The sequence below is a fragment of the Triticum dicoccoides genome, chromosome 1A (genome assembly GCF_002162155.2).
Source record: "Triticum dicoccoides isolate Atlit2015 ecotype Zavitan chromosome 1A, WEW_v2.0, whole genome shotgun sequence".
In the NCBI taxonomy this organism is placed as follows: domain Eukaryota; kingdom Viridiplantae; phylum Streptophyta; class Magnoliopsida; order Poales; family Poaceae; genus Triticum; species Triticum dicoccoides.
The window spans coordinates 991,405-1,006,154 of NC_041380.1; the positions used below are offsets into that span (position 1 = coordinate 991,405).

The 14,750-nt window shown below is 37.2% G+C and overlaps 1 long non-coding RNA gene and 1 other non-coding gene across 2 annotated transcripts; both read left to right on the forward strand.

Annotated features, from left to right (window-relative positions):
* The first annotated feature begins 10,668 nt into the window (after window positions 1-10,668).
* LOC119316859 lies at window positions 10,669-11,127 on the forward strand. The gene is made up of 3 exons (XR_005154725.1): window positions 10,669-10,745; window positions 10,837-10,927; window positions 11,034-11,127. It is a non-coding gene; the product is annotated as an uncharacterized LOC119316859 (long non-coding RNA).
* Window positions 11,128-11,702: 575 nt separating this feature from the next.
* LOC119295938 lies at window positions 11,703-11,785 on the forward strand. The gene has a single exon (XR_005144524.1). It is a non-coding gene; the product is annotated as a small nucleolar RNA SNORD24 (small nucleolar RNA).
* Window positions 11,786-14,750: the final 2,965 nt, after the last annotated feature.

The following is a 14,750-nucleotide window of genomic DNA, read 5'->3' on the forward strand; positions in this document are numbered from 1 at the left end:
TCACGCATGATAGCTCATTTCTAAGAACACTTTTTTAAAATATTTACCGTATTACAAGTTTATTATTTTTCCTGGAAACTTGGTCACATATAATGACACAATGCGAATGTTTTCCAATTTTTTGATTTTTTTTGAATTTTTTATGCCCGTTTCAAAATGCGGTCAAAACGGCGGGCTTGACCGTTCCTAGCTAGTGGTTGAATCTTGGAATTTTTTTGGTGTTTCTCTGATTAAATAGATACTTATGTACCTAGAAATGATGTTTGGAAAAAATAAAGAGCAAACTATGAGGCAGCTGCAGTTCAAATTTGACCCGTTTCCAACTGAATCGACGATGATTTGTCTTTTTCACCAGAGATGGATCAAAACTTTTTTCACCCAACCATTTGGTCAATTGTGCATTATATATGTCCTAGTATTTTGTAAAATTGATTTGGTCCATTTTTGCAACAATTATTTGGTGGGTCCTTCACAAAAAACCTCCTTTTGGGCACTCGAAAAATGGAAATTGAATTTTCCGTGCAAAGAAAATGAAAACTTTCTTAGGCAACATTGTTTGGAATTCCAAGATGCACCCTTGTGCACAATATGAGATCATTTAAACAAACTATGTCATGAATGTGGCCATAAGATTGATCATTTGGCTTGAAAGCCATGAATCTTCACGCATGATAGCTCATTTCTGAGAACACTTTTTTAAAATAATTACCGTATTACAAGTTTATTATTTTTCCTGGAAACTTTGTCACATATATTGACACAATGCGAAGGTTTTCCAATTTTTTGAATTTTTTTGAATTTTTTATGCCCGTTTCAAAATGCGGTCAAAACGGCGGGCTTGACCGTTCCTAGATAGTGGTTGAATCTTGGAATTTTTGTGGTGTTTCTCTGATTAAATAGATACTTATGTACCTAGAAATGATTTTTGGAAAAAATAAATAGCAAACTATGAGGCAGCTGCAGTTCAAATTTGACCTGCTTCCAACTGAATCGGCGGGAATTTGTCTTTTTCACCAGAGGTGGATCAAAACTTTTAACACCCAACCATTTTGTCAATTGTGCATTAAATATGTCCTAGTATTTTATAAAAATGATTTGGTACAATTTTGCAACAAATATATGGTAGGTCCTTCACAAAAAAACCTCATTTCGGGCACTCGAAAAATGGAAAATGAATTTTCTGTGCAAAGAAAATGAAAACTGCCTTTGGCAACATTGTTTGGAATTCCAAGATGCACCCTTGTGCACAATATGAGATCATTTGAACAAACTATGCCATGAATGTGGCCATAAGATTGATCGTTTGGGTTGAAATACATGAATCTTCACAGATGATAGCTCATTTCTGAGAACACTTTTTTAAAATAATTACCGTATTACAAGTTTATTATTTTTCCTGGAAACTTGGTCACATATAATGACACAATGCGAAGGTTTTCCAATTTTTTGATTGTTTTGAATTTTTTATGCCCGTTTCAAAATGCGGTCAAAACGGCGGGCTTGACCGTTCCTAGCTAGTGGTTGAATCTTGGAATTTTTTTGGTGTTTCTTTGATTAAATAGATACTTATGTACCTAGAAATAATTTTTGGAAAAAATAAAGAGCAAACTATGAGGCAGCTACAGTTCAAATTTGACCCGTTTCCAGCTCAATCGACAGCAATTTGTCTTTTTCACCAGAGGTGGATCAAAACTTTTTTGACCCAACCATTTGGTAAATTGTGCATTATATATGTCCTAGTATTTTCTAAAATTGATTTGGTCCATTTTTGCAACAATTATTTGGTAGGTCCTTCACAAAAAACCTCATTTCGGGTACTCAAAAAATGGAAAATGAATTTTCCGTGCAAAGAAAATGAAAACTCCCTTTGGCAACATTGTTTGGAATTCGAAGATGCACCCTTGTGCACAATATGAGATCATTTGAACAAACTATGCCATGAATGTGGCCATAAGATTGATCATTTGGCTTGAAAGCCATGAATCTTCACGCATGATAGCTCATTTCTAAGAACACTTTTTTAAAATAATTACCGTACTACAAGTTTATTATTTTTCCTGGAAACTTGTTCACATATAATGACACAATGCGAATATTTTCCAATTTTTTGATTTTTTTCGAATTTTTTATGCCCGTTTCAAAATGCGGTCAAAACGGCGGGCTTGACCGTTCCTAGCTAGTGGTTGAATCTTGGAATTTTTTTGGTGTTTCTCTGATTAAATAGATACTTATGTACCTAAAAATGATGTTTGGAAAAAATAAAGAGCAAATTATGAGGCCGCTGCAGTTCAAATTTGACCCGTTTCCAACTAAATCGACGATAATTTGTCTTTTTCACCAGAGGTGGATCAAAACTTTTTGCACCCAACCATTTGGTCAATTGTGCATTATATATGTCCTAGTATTTTATAAATTTGATTTGGTCCATTTTTGCAACAATTATTTGGTGGGTCCTTCACAAAAAACCTCCTTTTGGGCACTCGAAAAATGGAAATTGAATTTTCCGTGCAAAGAAAATGAAAACTTTCTTAGGCAACATTGTTTGGAATTCCAAGATGCACCCTTTTGCACAATATGATATCATCTAGACAAACTATGTCATGAATGTGGCCATAAGATTGATCATTTGGCTTGAAAGCCATGAATCTTCACGCATGATAGCTCATTTCTGAGAACACTTTTTTAAAATAATTACCGTATTACAAGTTTATTATTTTTCCTGGAAACTTTGTCACATATAATGACACAATGCGAATGTTTTCCAATATTTTGAATTTTTTTGAATTTTTTATGCCCGTTTCAAAATGCGGTCAAAACGGCGGGCTTGACCGTTCCTAGCTAGTGGTTGAATCTTGGAATTTTTTTGGTGTTTCTCTGATTAAATAGATACTTATGTACCTAGAAATAATTTTTGGAAAAAATAAAGAGCAAACTATGAGGCAGCTACAGTTCAAATTTGACCCGTTTCCAACTAAATCGACAGCAATTTGTCTTTTTCACCAGAGGTGGATCAAAACTTTTAACACCCAACCATTTTGTCAATTGTGCATTAAATATGTCCTAGTATTTTATAAAAATGATTTGGTACAATTTTGCAATAAATATATGGTAGGTCCTTCACAAAAAAACCTCATTTCGGGCACTCAAAAAATGGAAAATGAATTTTCTGTGCAAAGAAAATGAAAACTGCCTTTGGCAACATTGTTTGGAATTCCAAGATGCACCCTTGTGCACAATATGAGATCATTTGAACAAACTATGCCATGAATGTGGCCATAAGATTGATCGTTTGGGTTGAAATACATGGATCTTCACAGATGATAGCTCATTTCTGAGAAAACTTTTTTAAAATAATTACCGTATTATAAGTTTATTATTTTTCCTGGAAACTTGGTCACATATAATGACACAATGCGAAGGTTTTCCAATTTTTTGATTTTTTTGAATTTTTTATGCCCGTTTCAAAATGCGGTCAAAACGGCGGGCTTGACCGTTCCTAGCTAGTGGTTGAATCTTGGAATTTTTTTGGTGTTTCTTTGATTAAATAGATACTTATGTAGCTAGAAATAATTTTTGGAAAAAATAAAGAGCAAACTATGAGGCAGCTACAGTTCAAATTTGACCCGTTTCCACCTGAATCGACAACAATTTGTCTTTTTCACCAGAGGTGGATCAAAACTTTTTTGACCCAACCATTTGGTAAATTGTGCATTATATATGTCCTAGTATTTTATAAAATTGATTTGGTCCATTTTTGCAACAATTATTTGGTAGGTCCTTCACAAAAAACCTCATTTCAGGTACTCAAAAAATGGAAAATGAATTTTCCGTGCAAAGAAAATGAAAACTCCCTTTGGCAACATTGTTTGGAATTCAAAGATGCACCCTTGTGCACAATATGAGATCATTTGAACAAACTATGCCATGAATGTGGCCATAAGATTGATCATTTGGCTTGAAAGCCATGAATCTTCACGCATGATAGCTCATTTCTAAGAACACTTTTTTAAAATAATTACCGTATTACAAGTTTATTATTTTTCCTTGAAACTTGGTCACATATAATGACACAATGCGAATGTTTTCCAATTTTTTGATTTTTTTTGAATTTTTTATGCCCGTTTCAAAATGCGGTCAAAACGGCGGGCTTGACCGTTCCTAGCTAGTGGTTGAATCTTGGAATTTTTTTGGTGTTTCTATGATTAAATAGATACTTATGTACCTAGAAATGATGTTTGGAAAAAATAAAGAGCAAACTATGAGGCAGCTGCAGTTCAAATTTGACCCGTTTCCAACTGAATCGACGATGATTTGTCTTTTTCACCAGAGATGGATCAAAACTTTTTTCACCCAACCATTTGGTCAATTGTGCATTATATATGTCCTAGTATTTTATAAAATTGATTTGGTCCATTTTTGCAACAATTATTTGGTGGGTCCTTCACAAAAACCCTCCTTTTGGGCACTCGAAAAATGGAAAATGTATTTTCCATGCAAAGAAAATGAAAACTTCCTTAGGCAACATTGTTTGGAATTCCAAGATGCACCCTTGTGCACAATATGATATCATCTAAACAAACTATGTCATGAATGTGGCCATAAGATTGATCATTTGGCTTGAAAGCCATGAATCTTCACGCATGATAGCTCATTTCTGAGAACACTTTTTTAAAATAATTACCGTATTACAAGTTTATTATTTTTCCTGGAAACTTGGTCACATATAATGACACAATGCGAAGGTTTTCCAATTTTTTGAGTTTTTTTGAATTTTTTATGCCCGTTTCAAAATGTGGTCAAAATGGCGGGCTTGACCGTTCCTAGCTAGTGGTTGAATCTTGGAATTTTTTTGGTGTTTCTCTGATTAAATAGATACTTATGTACCTAGAAATAATTTTTGGAAAAAATAAAGAGCAAACTATGAGGCAGCTACAGTTCAAATTTGACCCGTTTCCAACTGAATCGATAGCAATTTGTCTTTTTCACCAGAGGTGGATCACACCCAACCATTTTGTCAATTGTGCATTAAATATGTCCTAGTATTTTATAAAAATGATTTGGTACAATTTTGCAACAAATATATGGTAGGTCCTTCACAAAAAAACCTCATTTCGGGCACTCGAAAAATGGAAAATGAATTTTTTGTGCAAAGAAAATGAAAACTCCCTTTGGCAACATATTTTGGAATTCCAAGATGCACCCTTGTGCACAATATGCAATCATTTGAACAAACTATGCCATGAATGTGGCCATAAAATTGATCGTTTGGGTTGAAATACATGAATCTTCACAGATGATAGCTCATTTCTGAGAACACTTTTTTAAAATAATTACCGTATTACAAGTTTATTATTTTTCCTGGAAACTTGGTCACATATAATGACACAATGCGAAGGTTTTCCAATTTTTTGATTTTTTTTGAATTTTTTATGCCCGTTTCAAAATGCGGTCAAAACGGCGGGCTTGACCGTTCCTAGCTAGTGGTTGAATCTTGGAACTTTTTTGGTGTTTCTCTGATTAAATAGATACTTATGTACCTAGAAATAATTTTTGGAAAAAATAAAGAGCAAACTATGAGGCAGCTATAGTTTAAATTTGACCCGTTTCCAACTGAATCGACAGCAATTTGTCTTTTTCACCAGAGGTGGATCAAAACTTATTTCACCCAACCATTTGGTAAATTGTGCATTATATATGTCCTAGTATTTTATAAAATTGATTTGGTCCATTTTTGCAACAATTATTTGGTAGGTCCTTCACAAAAAACCTCATTTCGGGCACTCGAAAAATGGAAAATGAATTTTCCGTGCAAAGAAAATGAAAACTCCCTTTGGCAACATTGTTTGGAATTCGAAGATGCACCCTTGTGCACAATATGAGATCATTTGAACAAACTATGCCATGAATGTGGCCATAAGATTGATCATTTGGCTTGAAAGCCATGAATCTTCACGCATGATAGCTCATTTCTAAGAACACTTTTTTAAAATAATTACCGTATTACAAGTTTATTATTTTTCCTGGAAACTTGGTCACATATAATGACACAATGCGAATGTTTTCCAATTTTTTAATTTTTTTTGAATTTTTTATGCCCGTTTCAAAATGCGGTAAAACGGCGGACTTGACCGTTCCTAGCTAGTGGTTGAATCTTGGAATTTTTTTGGTGTTTCTCTGATTAAATAGATACTTATGTACCTAGAAATGATGTTTGGAAAAAATAAAGAGCAAACTATGAGGCAGCTGCAGTTCAAATTTGACCCGTTTCCAACTGAATCGACAGCAATTTGTCTTTTTCACCAGAGGTGGATCAAAACTTTTAACACCCAACCATTTTGTCAATTGTGCATTAAATATGTCCTAGTATTTTATAAAAATGATTTGGTACAATTTTGCAACAAATATATGGTAGGTCCTTCACAAAAAAACCTCATTTCGGGCACTCGAAAAATGGAAAATGAAGTTTTTGTGCAAAGAAAATGAAAACTCCCTTTGGCAACATTGTTTGGAATTCCAAGATGCACCCTTGTGCTCAATATGAGATCATTTGAACAAACTATGCCATGAATGTGGCCATAAAATTGATCGTTTGGGTTGAAATACATGAATCTTCACAAATGATAGCTCATTTCTGAGAACACTTTTTTAAAATAATTACCGTATTACAAGTTTATTATTTTTCCTGGAAACTTGGTCACATATAATGACACAATGCGAAGGTTTTCCAATTTTTTGATTTTTTTTGAATTTTTTATGCCCGTTTCAAAATGTGGTCAAAACGGCGGGCTTGCCGTTCCTAGCTAGTGGTTGAATCTTGGAACTTTTTTGGTGTTTCTCTGATTAAATAGATACTTATGTACCTATAAATAATTTTTGGAAAAAATAAAGAGCAAACTATGAGGCAGCTACAGTTCAAATTTGACCCGTTTCCAACTAAATCGACAGCAATTTGTCTTTTTCACAAGAGGTGGATCAAAACTTTTTTCACCCAACCATTTGGTAAATTGTGCATTATATATGTCCTAGTATTTTATAAAATTGATTTGGTACATTTTTGCAACAATTATTTGGTAGGTCCTTCACAAAAAACCTCATTTCGGGCACTCGAAAAATGGAAAATGAATTTTCCGTGCAAAGAAAATGAAAACTCCCTTTGGCAACATTGTTTGGAATTCAAAGATGCACCCTTGTGCACAATATGAGATCATTTGAACAAACTATGCCATGAATGTGGCCATAAGATTGATCATTTGGCTTGAAAGCCATGAATCTTCACGCATGATAGCTCATTTCTAAGAACACTTTCTTAAAATAATTACCGTATTACAAGTTTATTATTTTTCCTGTAAACTTGGTCACATATAATGACACAATGCGAATGTTTTCCAATTTTTTGATTTTTTTTGAATTTTTTATGCCCGTTTCAAAATGCGGTCAAAACGGCGGGCTTGACCGTTCCTAGCTAGTGGTTGAATCTTGGAATTTTTTTGGTGTTTCTCTGATTAAATAGATACTTATGTACCTAGAAATGATGTTTGGAAAAAATAAAGAGCAAACTATGAGGCAGCTGTAGTTCAAATTTGACCCGTTTCCAACTGAATCGACGATAATTTGTCTTTTTCACCAGAGATGGATCAAAACTTTTTTCACCCAACCATTTGGTCAATTGTGCATTATATATGTCCTAGTATTTTATAAAATTGATTTGGTCCATTTTTGCAACAATTATTTGGTGGGTCCTTCACAAAAAACCTCCTTTTGGGCACTCGAAAAATGGAAAATGAATTTTCCATGCAAAGAAAATGAAAACTTCCTTAGGCAACATTGTTTATAATTCCAAGATGCACCCTTGTGCACAATATGAGATCATTTAAACAAACTATGCAATGAATGTTGCCATAAGATTGATCATTTGGCTTGAAAGCCATGAATCTTCACGCATGATAGCCCATTTCTGAGAACACTTTTTTAAAATAATTACCGTATTACAAGTTTATTATTTTTCCTGGAAACTTGGTCACATATAATGACACAATGTGAAGGTTTTCCAATTTTTTGATTTTTTTTGAATTTTTTATGCCCGTTTCAAAATGCGGTCAAAACGGCGGGCTTGACCGTTCCTAGCTAGTGGTTGAATCTTGGAATTTTTTGGTGTTTCTCTGATTAAATAGATACTTATGTACCTAGAAATGATTTTTGGAAAAAATAAATGGAAAACTATGAGGCAGTTGCAGTTCAAATTTGACCCGCTTCCAGCTGAATCGGCGGGAATTTGTCTTATTCACCAGAGCTGGATCAAAACTTTTGACACCCAACCATTTGGTCAATTGTGCATTAAATATGATCTAGTATTTTAGAAAATTTATTTGGTATAATTTTGCAACAAATATATAGTATGTCCTTCACAAAAAAACTCATTTTGGACACTTTAAAAATGGAAAATGATTTAAAAAGACTAATTTCTCCTAACTCTTTTAAAAGATATTTGTCTTATTTCGGTTGTCATTATTCCTGAAAACTAAGGTCAAATTTTATGAAACATGAGAAGATATTTTATTTTTATTTTTATTTTTCAGATCATAAAATAGCCAATATGATTTAGCACCTTACTTTTAGTCGATTACGACCAATTTAGATGGTCAAAAAATGTAGTACTGGTATACTGCATTCTGATTGGTCCAGGAGCATCTCACGCGGATCGTGCCTAATCACCGTCGGATGCTCCTGGATCCAACGGCCCGCCTGTCTCACCCACGTCGCCCAACCCACAACCCGCACTCCCTCCCACGCACCGAACCGCACCCAACCCCTCGTGCCCACTCGCCTCTCTGTCTCTCGAACCCTACCGCTCCACTCCTCCCTGGCCGCCACCACCTCCGGCGCCGTCTGTCCGACGAGATCCATATGGATCGATCCCCTCCAATCCGCACCACCTCCTGTGCCCTCTATCCGGCGAGATTCATATGGATCAATCCCCTCCAACCCACGACTCCTCCTCTCCTCCTCTCCTCCTCTCGGGATCTCTGGATTGACCCAACCGCTTCTCCCCCAATCCTGGCCTCCTCCATGCCGAGCTGAGAGACACTCCCCACTTCCAGCCGAAACCCTAGCCTGAGACCCATTCCTCCTTGATGGGCAACCCCTCCATGGCGACCGGCGGCAGGGTGCCCTTGGCGGAGGGGGTCCGTGCCGTCGGAGCCCAGATCCGCAACCGCATCCGCATGGCGCCCGTCGACCGCGTGGCTGCGGCCCTGGCGACGTGATGGTAGCGTCGGCCCTGGCGACATTGGAGGCGGCGAGCCAGTCCCTGAGAAACCGCGAGATCCTCGGCGCCGTGGGCACCACCATGGCGGCGCTAAGCACCACCGATGCCGATGGGGTCTAACGAGGCGGACAAGCCGCTGCGGCGGATCGGTCCATCGTTCGAGCAGCCCGCGGCCGTCGCCAAGCCACAGTAGCAGCCCACGATGGCGGCGGGGGACTTCTCGCATGCCTGCTCCAACGTCTCCGTCCTCTTTGGCTGCCTCGGCATCGCCTTCAAATTTGCCTTGATGGACTATGTCGCCAAGGCAAGCGGACGCTCCTCAGCCCCCCTCTCCTCCCCCGCTACCTGCTCTGCTGTTCGGTATGCTACTTCATTGTGCTTGTACTGTATGTGGTAAAATTTCTGGTGATTCCTTCCCGGGACATTGATTTAGTTGTGTGAAGCTGAGAGGTTTGGGATGAAATGACCATTGCTTGTTCAATCAGTAAATTCTTCAGTGTTCTTGGCTTCTTAGTACATGCACATTGAGTACATGCACATTCACATTTATTGTATCTGAATTGTATCAACCTGCCAGTTAGCTAATTACTAAAATCATGTGCACATAACTATGTGAAGTTGATGTTCAACAATTACATGTGATAACTAGGAAGCATATTTTTATCAGTGGACTGCTATTTCTTTTCTTGCTTCTGTTTGCAAAATTAGGTGATCATGGTAGCCTTGTTTTCTTTAGTGTTAAAAAAAGTACTAGGCTACAGTTTTTTAGTGTGTCATCTTTATATGTGTCTTTCGAGTGAACAAACTATGCTAAAGGTAGATCAGGACATTCATCTAAAGTGGAATTCTATCTTGGGTCTGATCTTTTGAATGAAAAGTTTTAGTTAGAAATACACTGCTTTCTATCTGAAGGGGTGTATAGCTGTGCTGTATGACATTGTTAGTTTTTGATGTAAAAAAATTTGGTAGGTACTCTAGGCTGATGATTGATGGGACTCTATAGTTATTGGATGGATTTGCTAGTAACAAGGTGCCAGGAACAATTTACTGGTTATGAGAAGACTATAGTTGTGTTATTGTGATATTCAATTTATAGAATTGACTATGTTCTGTTTTTGCTTCAGGTAAACCAAGGTTTTGCTCATGGCTCGTACTAAGCAGACTGCTCGTAAGTCCACTGGAGGAAAGGCACCTAGGAAGCAGCTATCCACCAAGGTTTGTGACTGCAATATTGATAGTTTACCTATGCCATGTCTTTATTTATGGTTTAGGTAAATTGAACTGGGTATAATTTGAACCTCAACCTTCATTGCCAGCTTATGACCAGATATCCTACTGATGTATATGGACTATCATGGTATTATTGTTAATTTGACCATGTGCTCTACTTTGCTTTTTGACAGGCTGCCCGTAAGTCTGCTCCCACAACTGGAGGAGTGAAGAAGCCTCACCGTTACTGCCCTGGAATTGTTGCTCTTCGGTGTGTAAAATCTTCCAACCTATTCTAGCATGTGTTATAGTTTTGTTTTGAAGTATTCTCAAATGAGTAAATTTTGTGCTTGACTTTGCAGTGAGATCCGCAAGTACCAGAAGAGCACGGAGCTGCTCATCAGGAAGCTTCCATTCCAGAGGCTTGTTAGGGAGATTGGCCAGGACTTCAAGGTGATCAATCAACTTGTGCACTACATTGTGATGCTCCTGTTGTGTCAACTCTTATAGTATGATGAATCAAGTAAACTAAAAGCACCATCCTATTCTGTCTGTGCAGACTGACCTCCGCTTCCAGAGCCATGCGGTGCTGGCCCTTCAGGAGGCTGCAGAGGCCTACCTGGTGGGTCTCTTTGAGGATCCGTGGCGAGAGAGCTTAAGGTGCTTGCTTTGCCTGTGGGAATGTCTCTGGCGGGCATCTGTGTCTACTTTTGCTGCTGTTTTTAGTGATTGTTTGGAACTGCTAGCTCTAATTTAACTTACTTCTCGTTCCCCTGTTTCTGCTATAATTATTCCCATGGCAATTTAGGTAACTATAGTAATACTGTACAAGAAACATCATTGCATTACAAGTTGGGTTTGAATCTACTTGTGAGCAACTGGGTGCGCCCATTCTAGAAATATGATATATTGATTTGCTTCACAGAACTGATGATGATGCACGTATTTGGAACACTCCAGTCCATTCTCACAACCAATTAAGTCCAGAGCTCACACCTCTCTGTTGATGATGCACGTACATTCCAGTTAAAGAATAACACAGGATTAATTAATTCTTGGGCTCTTCTAGCCGTGCTTCTTACTCTAGGTTCCAAGTAGAGATTCTTATATACGTATACTTGCTTTGCTGCCGATTCCTAACTCTGTCTGTCTGTTTTGGAACTGTAAAATGCAGTGATGCCAAACATCGCCTCTGCTTCAACTGATTAATTTTCTGCGTGCCAAACAGAGCCTGTGATGTTATCAAAATATTTGCTACTCTTAATGGGTTTATCCCACTTGATGATCTTAACCACCAAGATCTCTGAGGCTCTTATTTCTAGTCTAATGTTATCAGTACAGTACATCCGCTGTTTGCATGATAGATACATATATGTGACATCAATTTTTCGTTGGATATTGCTGGAAACTAGCTGTGTCACATCAATTTCTTGGTTGTCTAGTTTGTTATGTCACATCAATTATATGCTTTTTTTGAGATTGTGTTTTAGCTACTGCCACTTTGAGCTGTTGTAGATTTTAGTTATCAATTACAACAAAGCATTCTTACATTCCAGACTTGACCTTACTACTAAATAGCACCCCCTGTTGTTGTTGTTGTTGTTGTTGTTGTTGTTATTCACCCTATCCTTGCTGTTCTGTTTTCTTGTTGGCAGATATTTTGAGTAAATTCAAGACGAAAGATGTTCAAAGAAGCTCCAAGACATTCTTATATAGCAAGTTATGTAATAATAGATGGGTTATCTGGGAATTTAATGTATCTTCTCTTTGTTTGTGAATGAAATAGTAATTATGTATGTGATTTAATGTATCTTCTCTCTGTGAATTTCATGTATGTTTCAGAATTACAATTCCTGTTTCATATGAAATAGTAATTATGTATGTGATTTGAAAATGTGTGCAATGAAAACATGACTCATGCGATCCACTTATCAAAATAATTTGAGCACATTCAAAATTTCTGACATGTGGGACCAGTGTATGATATTATGATATTTGGGACAAATGTAAAACAGTGGAAAATAAAATAGCAAAAACTAAAAGATCATACGCTATAAAAGGCCGCATCTAGAAATAAAAAGGCCAAATTGTTGGGCCAGGGCCATGTTGCTAGAGAAAATTAATAGAGAAAATATACAGTAAAAAGGCCGAATTGTTGGGCTAGGCCCATGTAGAAAACTGAATTGGACCGGGCTGAATCTTGTGCCACATCAGCTTGCCACGCTGGATGCCTACATGGCCTGGGGAGGTTGCTAGTGACCAAAACGCCACAGTAGACGTATTTTGGTCATAAACGTCTTCGACCATTCCATAAGAAAGGTCGCTAATGTCAGTTTATGACGGCTAGCTTTTGACCTTATGTTTTTGGTCACAAAAAGGTCACAAATGAAAATTTGTGACCATTCAGTGACCAGTAGTGGTGGTCACAAGTTGACATTTTCTTGTAGTGATGGCTCGCGCTCATATATTGCGTGAAGATTGAAAAACTTTGAGAACACCAAAAGTATGAAACAATTGCTTGGCTTGTCATCGGGGTTGTGCATGATTTTAATACTTTGTATGGTGAAGATAGAGCATAGCCAGACTACATGATTTTGTAGGGATAACTTTCTTTGGCCATGTTATTTTGAGAAGATATGATTGCTTTGTTAGTATGCTTGAAGTATTATCATTTTTATGTCAATATTGAACTTTTGTCTTGAATCTTTCGGATCTGAACATTCATGCCACAATAAGGAAAATTACATTGAGAATTACGCTAGGTTGCATTCCACGTCAAAAATTCTGTTTTTATCATTTACCTACTCGTGGACGAGCAGAAATTAAGCTTGCGGATGCTTGATACGTCTCCAACGTATCTATAATTTTTTATTGTTCCATGCTATTATATTGTCTATTTTGGATGTTTAATGGGCTTTAATATAACTTTTTATATTATTTTTGTGACTAACCTACTAACCAAAGGCCAAGTGCAAATTGTTATTTTTTGCCTATTTCAGTGTTTCGTGGAAAAGGAGTATCAAACGGAATCCAAATGGAATGAAACCTTCGGGAGAGTTATTTTTGGAAAAACATAACCCAACAGACTTGGAGTGGATGTCAAGAAAGAAGCGAGGAGGACACGAGGCAGGAGGGCGGGCCCAGGCGGGTAGGCGCGCCCCCACCATCATGGGCCCCTCGCAGCTCTACCGACATACTTCTTCCTCCTATATGTACCCATATACCCTGAAAACATCCAGGAGCCCCAGAAAACCCTAGTTCCACCGTTGCAACCTTCTGTACCCGTGAGATCCCATCTTGGAGCCTTTTCCGGCACTCTGCTGGAGGGGGAATCGATCACGGAGGGTTTCTACACTACTAGAAAAAGGGCTGCTAGTGGCGCACCTATTTTCTCTACTAATGGCGCACTACTGATGCGCCACTAGCATCACGCCATTAGAATTTTTTTCTAATGGCGCACCGCTGGTGCGCCATTAGTATGGTCCATGGTGCGCCATTAGTATCTGGTATACTAATGGCGCACCACATAGAAGTGCGCCATTAGTAACAAAATTTTTTCAAATATTTTTTTAATTTTTTTCAGAAAATCTCAAATTTTTTTCATTTTTTTCTTAATCTCAGGTCATTATGTCTTAATCTCGGGTCAATATGCTTAATCTTAGGTCAAATCACACTCCATGATCAAACTTTCCGAAAGGTCACTCATCCTCACACTACTCCAGCCCAAGCACGCTTAACTTCAGAGTTCTATCCAACCCCAGCAACAGCTCACTTCACAGGCACTTGTTGATATATCTAGCATATCAATCCTATTATACCTTGTTGATGTCTAGGACTTTGTTCATGTTCATGACTATGATGAAATTTTGAAAAATATTTCAAACTTCCCGGTCGTATTACGTATCATTTTTTAAAAAAAATTAAAAAATTTCAAAACCTTTTTTTTTAATTTTTTTTGCCTCTAGATCTTGAAAGCCCCGTAACTTTTGTTGTGTTAGGTTTTTGGGGATTTTGAAAATGTTTAACGGGGTTCCCCACGTTAAATTCGGATGTAACTTTTCGAGTAGATGATTTTTCATATATAAAACTTTTTAATCCGAGTTCGTATGCAAAAGTTATGCCCATTTTACAAATTTCCAGAGAGATTTTGCAAATAAAGTCGAAATTTATATTTGTAAATTTTCCCAACAACTAGACCACATATCACATGGCAAACTTATTTTCTTTTATTTTTTGACATTTTTATCATTTTTTTATTTTTTTTAAAACTGAAAAG